This window comes from Euwallacea fornicatus, chromosome 21 (genome assembly GCF_040115645.1).
Source record: "Euwallacea fornicatus isolate EFF26 chromosome 21, ASM4011564v1, whole genome shotgun sequence".
NCBI lineage: Eukaryota > Metazoa > Arthropoda > Insecta > Coleoptera > Curculionidae > Euwallacea > Euwallacea fornicatus.
Window position 1 is genome coordinate 3784923 of NC_089561.1, and position 8567 is coordinate 3793489.

The 8567-nt window shown below is 43.9% G+C and overlaps 3 non-coding genes across 3 annotated transcripts; all 3 read right to left on the reverse strand.

Annotated features, from left to right (window-relative positions):
- Window positions 1-6762: 6762 nt before the first annotated feature.
- On the reverse strand, window positions 6763-6880 carry LOC136346050 (5S ribosomal RNA). The gene has a single exon (XR_010733251.1). It is a non-coding gene; the product is annotated as a 5S ribosomal RNA (ribosomal RNA).
- A 59-nt stretch (window positions 6881-6939) lies between these two features.
- LOC136346053 (5S ribosomal RNA) lies at window positions 6940-7057 on the reverse strand. Its single transcript, XR_010733254.1, has one exon. It is a non-coding gene; the product is annotated as a 5S ribosomal RNA (ribosomal RNA).
- Window positions 7058-7116: 59 nt separating this feature from the next.
- On the reverse strand, window positions 7117-7234 carry LOC136346054 (5S ribosomal RNA). The gene has a single exon (XR_010733255.1). It is a non-coding gene; the product is annotated as a 5S ribosomal RNA (ribosomal RNA).
- Between the last annotated feature and the right edge of the window lie 1333 nt (window positions 7235-8567).

Sequence of the window (8567 nt, forward strand, 5' to 3'; positions counted from 1 at the left end):
GTGGTAAGTCCTTTGAGTGATAGGGACAATTAATAAAAATTTCAAATCGATCGCCCGTGGGGGTCGAATTGATCCCTTAATCTTACACGGCCTTTTTGCTCAGATATACTGCAGTTTTTTAGCATCGATATGTAGTGGTCTAAAGACAACAACATTTCATCCGTATTTATCAGCGTATTTAGCTACGCAAATTTATCTTTTAACGCGGTGAATTTGTTCTGCATACCTACTGTGCATACCTTTAGTAGTTTAGGATCTTGTTTATTTTCTCGTCCTAGGTTGTCGAGGAAGTTTACCTCGTAGTCCTCGGGTCGGAGATTGGATGGTCCTGGGGTAGTTGGTCTCTTTCGACGGGATTCGGCTCTTGCAGTTTCAGGGTCAGTGGTTAGACGTTGTGTGGATGGTGGGTGTCCAGTTCATGCCGGTTTGGCGGGCAGGGAAGCATCCTTGTACTTTGCGGTTTTGTCCCTTGACAGTGCTTTGATTTTGAACTAGTACACTGGATAGTTCTTATCGAATGACCTGTGCGAATCTCCATAGTTCGCGCACTTAATTGTGGCTCCCTCGCTGCATTGCGTAATTTCGTGCTCCTGAGCGCATTTGGAGCAACAAAACTTCTGTCGACAGTTCCTAGCAACATGTCCCCATACCTGGCACCTGCGGCACTGAGTGATGTCGCGCTGATTTCGCCTGTTTTTCCAACTAATGCGGGCGTTGGAGACAGTCTTTATTTGGTTTTGCAGCTTATTGAGGGTGTAAGAGCTGTCCACCACCACCAAGTACAGAGGGTGAAACATACTCTTCACGAGATAGACTTCCTTGACTGGAATTTCGCTCTCTTCTATGAGCTCTCTCTTCTCCTCCTCGTGCGAGACTTTCCGTTGCAATTCTCTAAGTACAAAGGTGTGAGTTCTCTCTTTGGACGTGGCGTTTGTATGGAACTCTAGATTTTCCAACTCGAAATTTCTCTTTAGGTTTGTTCAATCGGTAATGTCTTCGACGTATACAATTACAGAGTTTTTTGCGTATTTGAAGGTAAACTTCTTCTTCACGATTAATTTTATATTTTGAATTAGGTCCGTGTGACGGGCGAATTTATCTAGCACAACTAGTGGCGGGGGTTTGTCCGTGTCCTTTTTTCTTTGGAGGGTGGCAGATGCCTTGCGGTGTATCTGCTGGCTCGCTGAGGCAGCCACTTTTTCTTTAGTTTCTTCTGCTAATTCGTTTTCTGCATCATTATCAGTCAAAGGCCTGTAACGATTAGCCTTTTCAATTTGGATGGGATTGTCGATCAGGCTTCTCCATTTCGCTGTCTTGAGTGGGGTTTTGAACTCTTCTTGGTTCCTATTTTGGGAAGTCATTTTGTCCTGGTATTTCATCGGCGACATCGCGAGGCTCGTGTTGTCCGAAGTCCGTGCCCTTGAATTTGCCATGTGGATGGGAAGGTTGGGACTCCGTAGAAGATTGCTGAGGGTGTCCATTACGGCTTGTGGTCTCTTACTTTTCTTTTCCAGAACACTATTTGATTTTCGCTTTCTTGAGTGAACCTTACGGATGTGGTTTACTACTGTGAGAAGCTTTAGAGATGTATTTTGATCTAGGGCTCTCCCTACTTTATTCAAGAGATCCTTGCACTTTACGCAAGTTTCGTTGTCTTTAAGCAACGCGTAAAGTTTCCTTCGGCGCTTTAATTTATCTTCGGTCGTAAGTCCAGTAAAGGTATCTGTTCCGGGTTCACTCGTCACTAGAGATAAGACTGATTTATACAAGACATCCGTACGACATTCGTCTGTGTTCATAACACAACTATAATCGTTTGAGTTTTTATCGTCATTGTCCACCGATCAACTTTGAGGGACGAACAGGCACCCCCTCGACGGAATTCCTAATAACTCGGTGGTGTAAACACACACACACTAAACCGAATTTACAGAAAACATCGACAAATTTATTGTTTTCAGACGTTTGATACTTGGTTTCGGAATTTCAAAAATTTTGACTATACCCAACAAGTGCGAGGCAAAGACTGGAACGGGAACCGGTAGATCAACGTGGTATGACAGTTGCGTCTACATAAATGTATCATTTTTTTTTTTTTTTAATTTTTTTTTTTAATCATGTTACAATCTGTCACATATTAACTACAAGGACATTCAGCAACTTTTATATATGAACTTACAAAGAACAAAACAAAATATAAATGATTGAAGGGTGACCGACATCTCGGTCCTCCTCCCATTAGGTGCCGAACCTGTCGCTAAGTTCCAGTGGGTTGAATCTGTTCAATCCACTGGAATATCGAGAGGAGTCTAAGAGATTCAGCGCAAGGTGGTTGGGATGATTGTTTAGCCGGATCATGTACCTTCTGGCCTGTCTCCGGATTTCCTCTCTCACGGTTGCCATTTTGAGGTCGTTATGCAAAGTAAGGTTGCTCACGTACCAGGGGGCTCCCGCTAGCGTGCGCAGGTCTTTGACTGGAATCGCTGCAGAATCTCTATATTCGAGTTGCTAGCGGTTCCCCAAAGCTGGATACCATAAGTCCAAAGTGGCTTGACAATACATTTATAGATTAGGACTTTGTTGCTTAGTCCTAGTTGAGAGCGGTAGCCCAGGAGCCAGGCCAAATTCCTGATAATTCCATTCAATTGGACCCTTTTGGTGTGTATGTGCTTTCTCCACGTCAGCCTCCGATCAAGGTGCATTCCCAGGTACCTCACGCTATCAGCCTGCGGAATTGGCTGGTTGAAGATGCTCACCGGTGGGCAGGTTTCTCTTCTCAGAGTGAACGTTACGTGGGTTGACTTGCCTTGGTTTACTCGAACTTTCCATCTACTCGTCCACTCCTCCAGGTGATGTAGGTATTCTTGGGTATTCACAGTTGCGATGTGCGGGTCTGGGTCACAGGTTAGGAATGCCGTATCGTCTGCAAAGGTTGACAACATGCCACTGTCGCTCTGGACCGCATCCGCAGTGAACAAGGAGTAGAGGAATGGCCCCAAGACAGATCCTTGGGGAACTCCAGCGTGCATTCCACATGAGCGAGAGTGGCTCTCACCGACCTGTACGTAGAAACCTCGTTCAGATAAGTAGGCCTTCAGTATCATGTAGTACTTTGGGATTAGCTGTTTTATCTTATACAGCAATCCCACGTGCCAAACCCTGTCAAAGGCCTGCTGAATGTCCAAGAACACGCCCGAGCAGTACTGTTTAAGTTGAAGTGCTTCACTTATTTTATTGGTAATCCGATGGATCTGTTCAACTGTTGAGTGTCCCTCCCTGAACCCAAATTGGTGATCAGGGATGATTTCATTCTCAACAAGTTCGTTCTTTATTCTCCGTAAGAGAAGCCTTTCGAACACCTTCGACAGCACCGGAAGCAAGCTAATTGGCCGATTGGATGAAGGTTGATCTGCAGGCTTTCCCGGTTTTTGGATCATAATTGTGTGCGCTGTTTTCTATTGGATCGGGTAGAAGCTGGTTCTCAGTATGCAGTTGACCAGTTGGGTGATGAAAACAATTGTCTTACGCTTAAGTCCCTTGAGCATTTTGGGGGTTATCCAGTCATAACCTGGTGCCTTTTTAGTTTTTAACTTGGCGATAATGTTGTTGATTTCTGCTGGGCTAGCGTGGGCGATAGGGAGATCCATTGGCAACGGACTGACCAGGAAGTTGTCTATTTCAGCTCTGAATTCCGCGTCGTCCTCCGAATCCATCTCATTCGGCTTAAATAGCTCGCTCAGATGGGAAGCAAGCACTTCGGCTTTTTCGTCGTCCTTCCTAGCCCATCCGTTAACCGATCTTATGGGAGGGTTGTGCTGCAGGGGACGTTTCAGGTATTAAGTGGCCTTCCATAAAGAATAATTGGAAGTTTCTGTAGGATCCAGGTTCCTGAGTCGGTTTTGTAGGGTCTCGTTTTTCCGTTCTCTCAGTAATTCCTTGAGTTTCTTCCCAAGCGTGTCAAAGGCTTTTTTGTCATTTGGGCAGTGGGTTTCCTGCCACTTTTTCCTAGCTCTCCTTTTTTCTCTCACCAGTAACTTTATTTCCTTGGGATAGAAAATGTCTTTGCCGTTGCTGTGTTTTGTGTTTTCTGGAGTAGCTCTGAATGCAGCGTAGTGGATGACCCTTGTCTGGTGTTTAGTTGCCTCGTCGATATCTGCTTGGGTTTTCAGTGCTACGTGGAGATTTATGTTTTCTTCTATATATGCCCCAAAGAAATTCCAGTCTGTGTGAGCGTTGCATAAGTTCTTATTCAGGTTCTTGTAAATCACCTTGGTGCTGAGGGTGAGAATAACTGGAGAATGGTCAGAACTCAGATCCAAGCAGGATTGAACACTAACGTAATTGCTAGAGATGCCCTTCGATATGAAAAAATCCAGGAGGTCTGGAATCTTATTTAAGTCAGTAGGCCAATACGTGGGTTCACCTGAGCTTAGTGGCGTGCAATTATTTGTCTCTATGCATTTCATCAGTGTTCTGCCTCTAGGGGTAATAAGTCTTGACCCCCAACTTGTATGTTTGGCGTTATAGTCCCCTCCTGAGATGAATCTGTGACCCAGTGTCCTTAGATATTGGTCAAATCTTTCTGAAGAAATATTGTGACGGGGTGGGCAATAGGCCACTGATATTGTTATAGGGCCATTTCCGATATTGATTTGGATACTGGTGGCTTGGAGGCAATCTTCTTCGGTTTTTTCCATTTCGTGATGTTTAATACGATTTTTGATTATTATTGCTGTACCCCCATGGGCCGTTCCATCTGGATGTTTGGTGTCATATACCGTGTAACCCGGTATGTTAAAGAAGGTTCGGCCAGTAAAGTGACTCTCCGACACCAGTAGGACATCAATATCATTCGTCACGATAAATAGTTCAACTTCCTGACGGTGTTGGGCCAGTCCGTTTGCGTTCCATAATGCGAGGATGATTGTGTCTTTGAATTTAACAGAGCTTGCTCAATAATGTTGTGATTAAGGTGATGAGCGAGGACATCTGTTCCGCTTGCTTGATTAGTATTGATTCCAGTCTTTGGAATGATTGCTCCATTGATAATGAGGTTTGGTTTGGTTGGGTACTGATTTGGTCTTTCTGTGTGTGTAGAGGGGTTTGGTTTTTTGCCATGTCTGCATATGATATATTTTCTGTGGTTCTGCTATAGGTTTTTTGTCTGATTTCTTGTGATGGGCTGCTAGTTCTGTTAGTATTTTAGGGGGAGTTTCTTTTATTTGCTGCCTCTCTGTAGACTTTGCAGCCTCTATAATTGGCAGGGTGATTTTCGCCGCACAGAGCACAGATTGGAAGAGCAGTTCTATCCTTCGTGCATTTCGATGTTTCGTGTTCTCTGGGACACTTAACACAACGGAATGGTTTAGCACAGTAGTTTTTTGTGTGGCCAAACTCCTGGCACCTGGTGCATTGGACGATCGTTTTTGATTTTCTGGGAGGTTCTACTACGACTACTGCTTGTTGTAGCCGTTTTACTTTATATATTTCTTTGTTATTACCTTGTGGATTAAGGTTTACAAAGAACAGAGGAAGTCTTCTCTTGGTTTGCCTTTCCCTGACATTAATGACGTTTCTAACGCTATGTCCTTGCTCCTCAAGCTCATGTTTAATATCCTCTTCCAAGGCACTAGGGTGGATGTTGCGTATTACCACTCTAAAAGCTCTGTCTTCCTTAAGTTGGTATGTGTGGTATCGAGTTTCGGTTGTCTTGAAAAGATCTATGACCTTTCTATAGATTTCAACTGTGTCGGGGGATATTCTTATTTGCCTATTACTTAACGTTTTGTAAGTAAAGCTCGAAGAAATCCCGATATCTTTGAGTTTGTTAAGTAGGGGGTTTATGTTGTTTATTTCCGGCACGTAAATTGGGGGAGGTCTGGTTAATTTTTCTTTAACGGGATCATTGTTGGGAATGGATTCTCCCACTGTTAGTGGAGAGAACCTGTTCTGGCTGAGTATGTCTACTTCTATGGGACTTGAGAATTGTCTTACTCGTTTATTTGGTCTAACCACCGTTTACCACTGGTTATCTTGACGATTCTTGACAAGTGTGAGGGAAGCAATTTTGTTCTGTTGTTGGGGAGTGGATCGAGACGTGCTTGGTGTTTCTTGGTGGATTGCCATTTCCACGTTATCCATTTGCGATTTACTGCGGCTAAAAGAGCCGCAGAAATGGGGGAAACTTTCTTTTAGTCTAGGTACTAATCGTACACTCTTCTATTGTTGATGCCAAAATAGTTGAAATAGTTTTGATGTATTTTTGTTGTTTGTTTTCTTGTTGGATTCTTATCGCTGATACGCACGTCCTATCACTTCGGCTACTTAGAACCGATTATAAATGTATCATGGGTCAATTTTATTGATAGATCGTGAACGCAATGAAAAATAATTATTTATTTTATAAATAATTTATTATTTAATGAATTACGATCTGAACACGTTGAGTCAATTCGGCTACTACATCAGCTTAAGAACTAAGAACTACACATGCCCGTTTGTTCCCTCCTTATGCCCCAAAAATACCATCGTCAGTAAAACCAAGAAATCTGTTGGTCTATATTATGAAAGTAATTAATAAGCACATATAAAATTTCAATCTCTTCCGGCATCTTTAATATTAGCTTAAAATAATTTATGGTTTTCTAAACGTAACATTCGGTTATCAATTCATATGTTTCAACCTTTAAAACAATAAGTCTTTATGGGGTTGTCATATAACTGGTCGATACAAAAAAGCAGTAATTTGAAACATTAAAAAAAAAGCAACTGCACGTGGTGTTCCCAGGCGGTCACCCATCCAGGTACTAACCACGCCCGACGTCGCTTGACTTCGGTGATCGGACGGGAACCGGTAGACCAACGTGGTATGGCAGTTGCTTGTAAATAATTGTATCATGGGTCGATAAAAAACAGCATTAATTTGAAGCATTAAAAAAAAAGCAACTGCACGTGGTGTTCCCAGGCGGTCACCCATCCAGGTACTAACCACGCCCGACGTCGCTTGACTTCGGTGATCGGACGGGAACCGGTAGACCAACGTGGTATGGCAGTTGCTTGTAAATAATTGTATCATGGGTCGATAAAAAACAGCATTAATTTGAAGCATTAAAAAAAAAGCAACTGCACGTGGTGTTCCCAGGCGGTCACCCATCCAGGTACTAACCACGCCCGACGTCGCTTGACTTCGGTGATCGGACGGGAACCGGTAGACCAACGTGGTATGGCAGTTGCTTGTAAATAATTGTATCATGGGTCGATAAAAAACAGCATTAATTTGAAGCATTAAAAAAAAAGCAACTGCACGTGGTGTTCCCAGGCGGTCACCCATCCAGGTACTAACCACGCCCGACGTCGCTTGACTTCGGTGATCGGACGGGAACCTCTCAACTCTCAACTCAAAACAACTTTATTTACATATTAATAATTACATATTACACCTTAATAGCTAAGTATATACATAAATATATATACACAAAAGTTAGAGAGTTCGCACTCAACATGACGGACATGTGCAAGAGTGCGACATAGGCCGCGCGTGAAGCACGGTGGACGTTGTTATGTCCAGTCGCCATCAGAGGGTGCGTTAAAGGAGCGTGCAGGACAGTTCACCACCCGGGCTCTGGGCCCTTATGTGAACGTTTGCGGAACTAACAGGTACATTAGTAAAACACATGTTTATATAAGTTCTTAGATGCACGATGTTATGTTGTTGGAATTAGACTTCATACTGGAAAAATTGATGAAAAAACCAGTTCAAAAAGGCGGCCTCAGGTACTACGTAGCATTCAAAAATTTTAGGATACAAGATCTCCGAATCAGACTTGCAAAGTCTGAGCCATGCTTGTACCATAGAGCGTCCAACGCAGCGTCCGCATTGTCAAGGGGAGGAACGGACAAGCCACCCCGCCCCGCAGCCACTACGCGGCCTTTTTCATGGATATTTATGGGTTGGTGGGATGTGATGGGGAGTTACAAATGCTGGTCAAGGAGGTCTCCACGGTTCCAGAAATAGTGGGAGCCGCTTGTATGCCGGACCGTGTTTGAGGATGTTTTCCGGATCGAACCGTAGGCGGGTTAGGTCGTTGGTTAGGGTGGAGCCAGAGATTTGGTACCGGTAAAAATTGTCGGAGGTCCTGTCGATATACTCGGAGACGTACTCGATCCCGGCCATCTCGTGGAGGTCACGTATGCGCGTGTATCTGTTGGCAGAAAGAGCTCCTCTCAATATACGATTTTGGAATTTTTGGAGTCTCCTCCTTTGCGAGTCAGAAATTGAGCACCACATTGGGGCGCCGTAAAGCATTGTCGGTCTTATGAGTACCCTGTAAATTAGTAGTTTGTTGGCAGGACTCATGACCGACTTCGAGCTGATTAATGGGTATAGCTTTTGTTGACTCGCAAAGGTTTTCTGTATGGCATACGTGACATGGTCTCCGAAAGTAAGCCGTTCGTCGAGCACAATCCCCAAGTACCTCGCGGTCCTCCGTTGTCGTACAGGAATCCCATCCACCATCAGAGGGTTCAGGATGCGATGATTGGTGATCTTCTTCGTAAAAACCACCAAT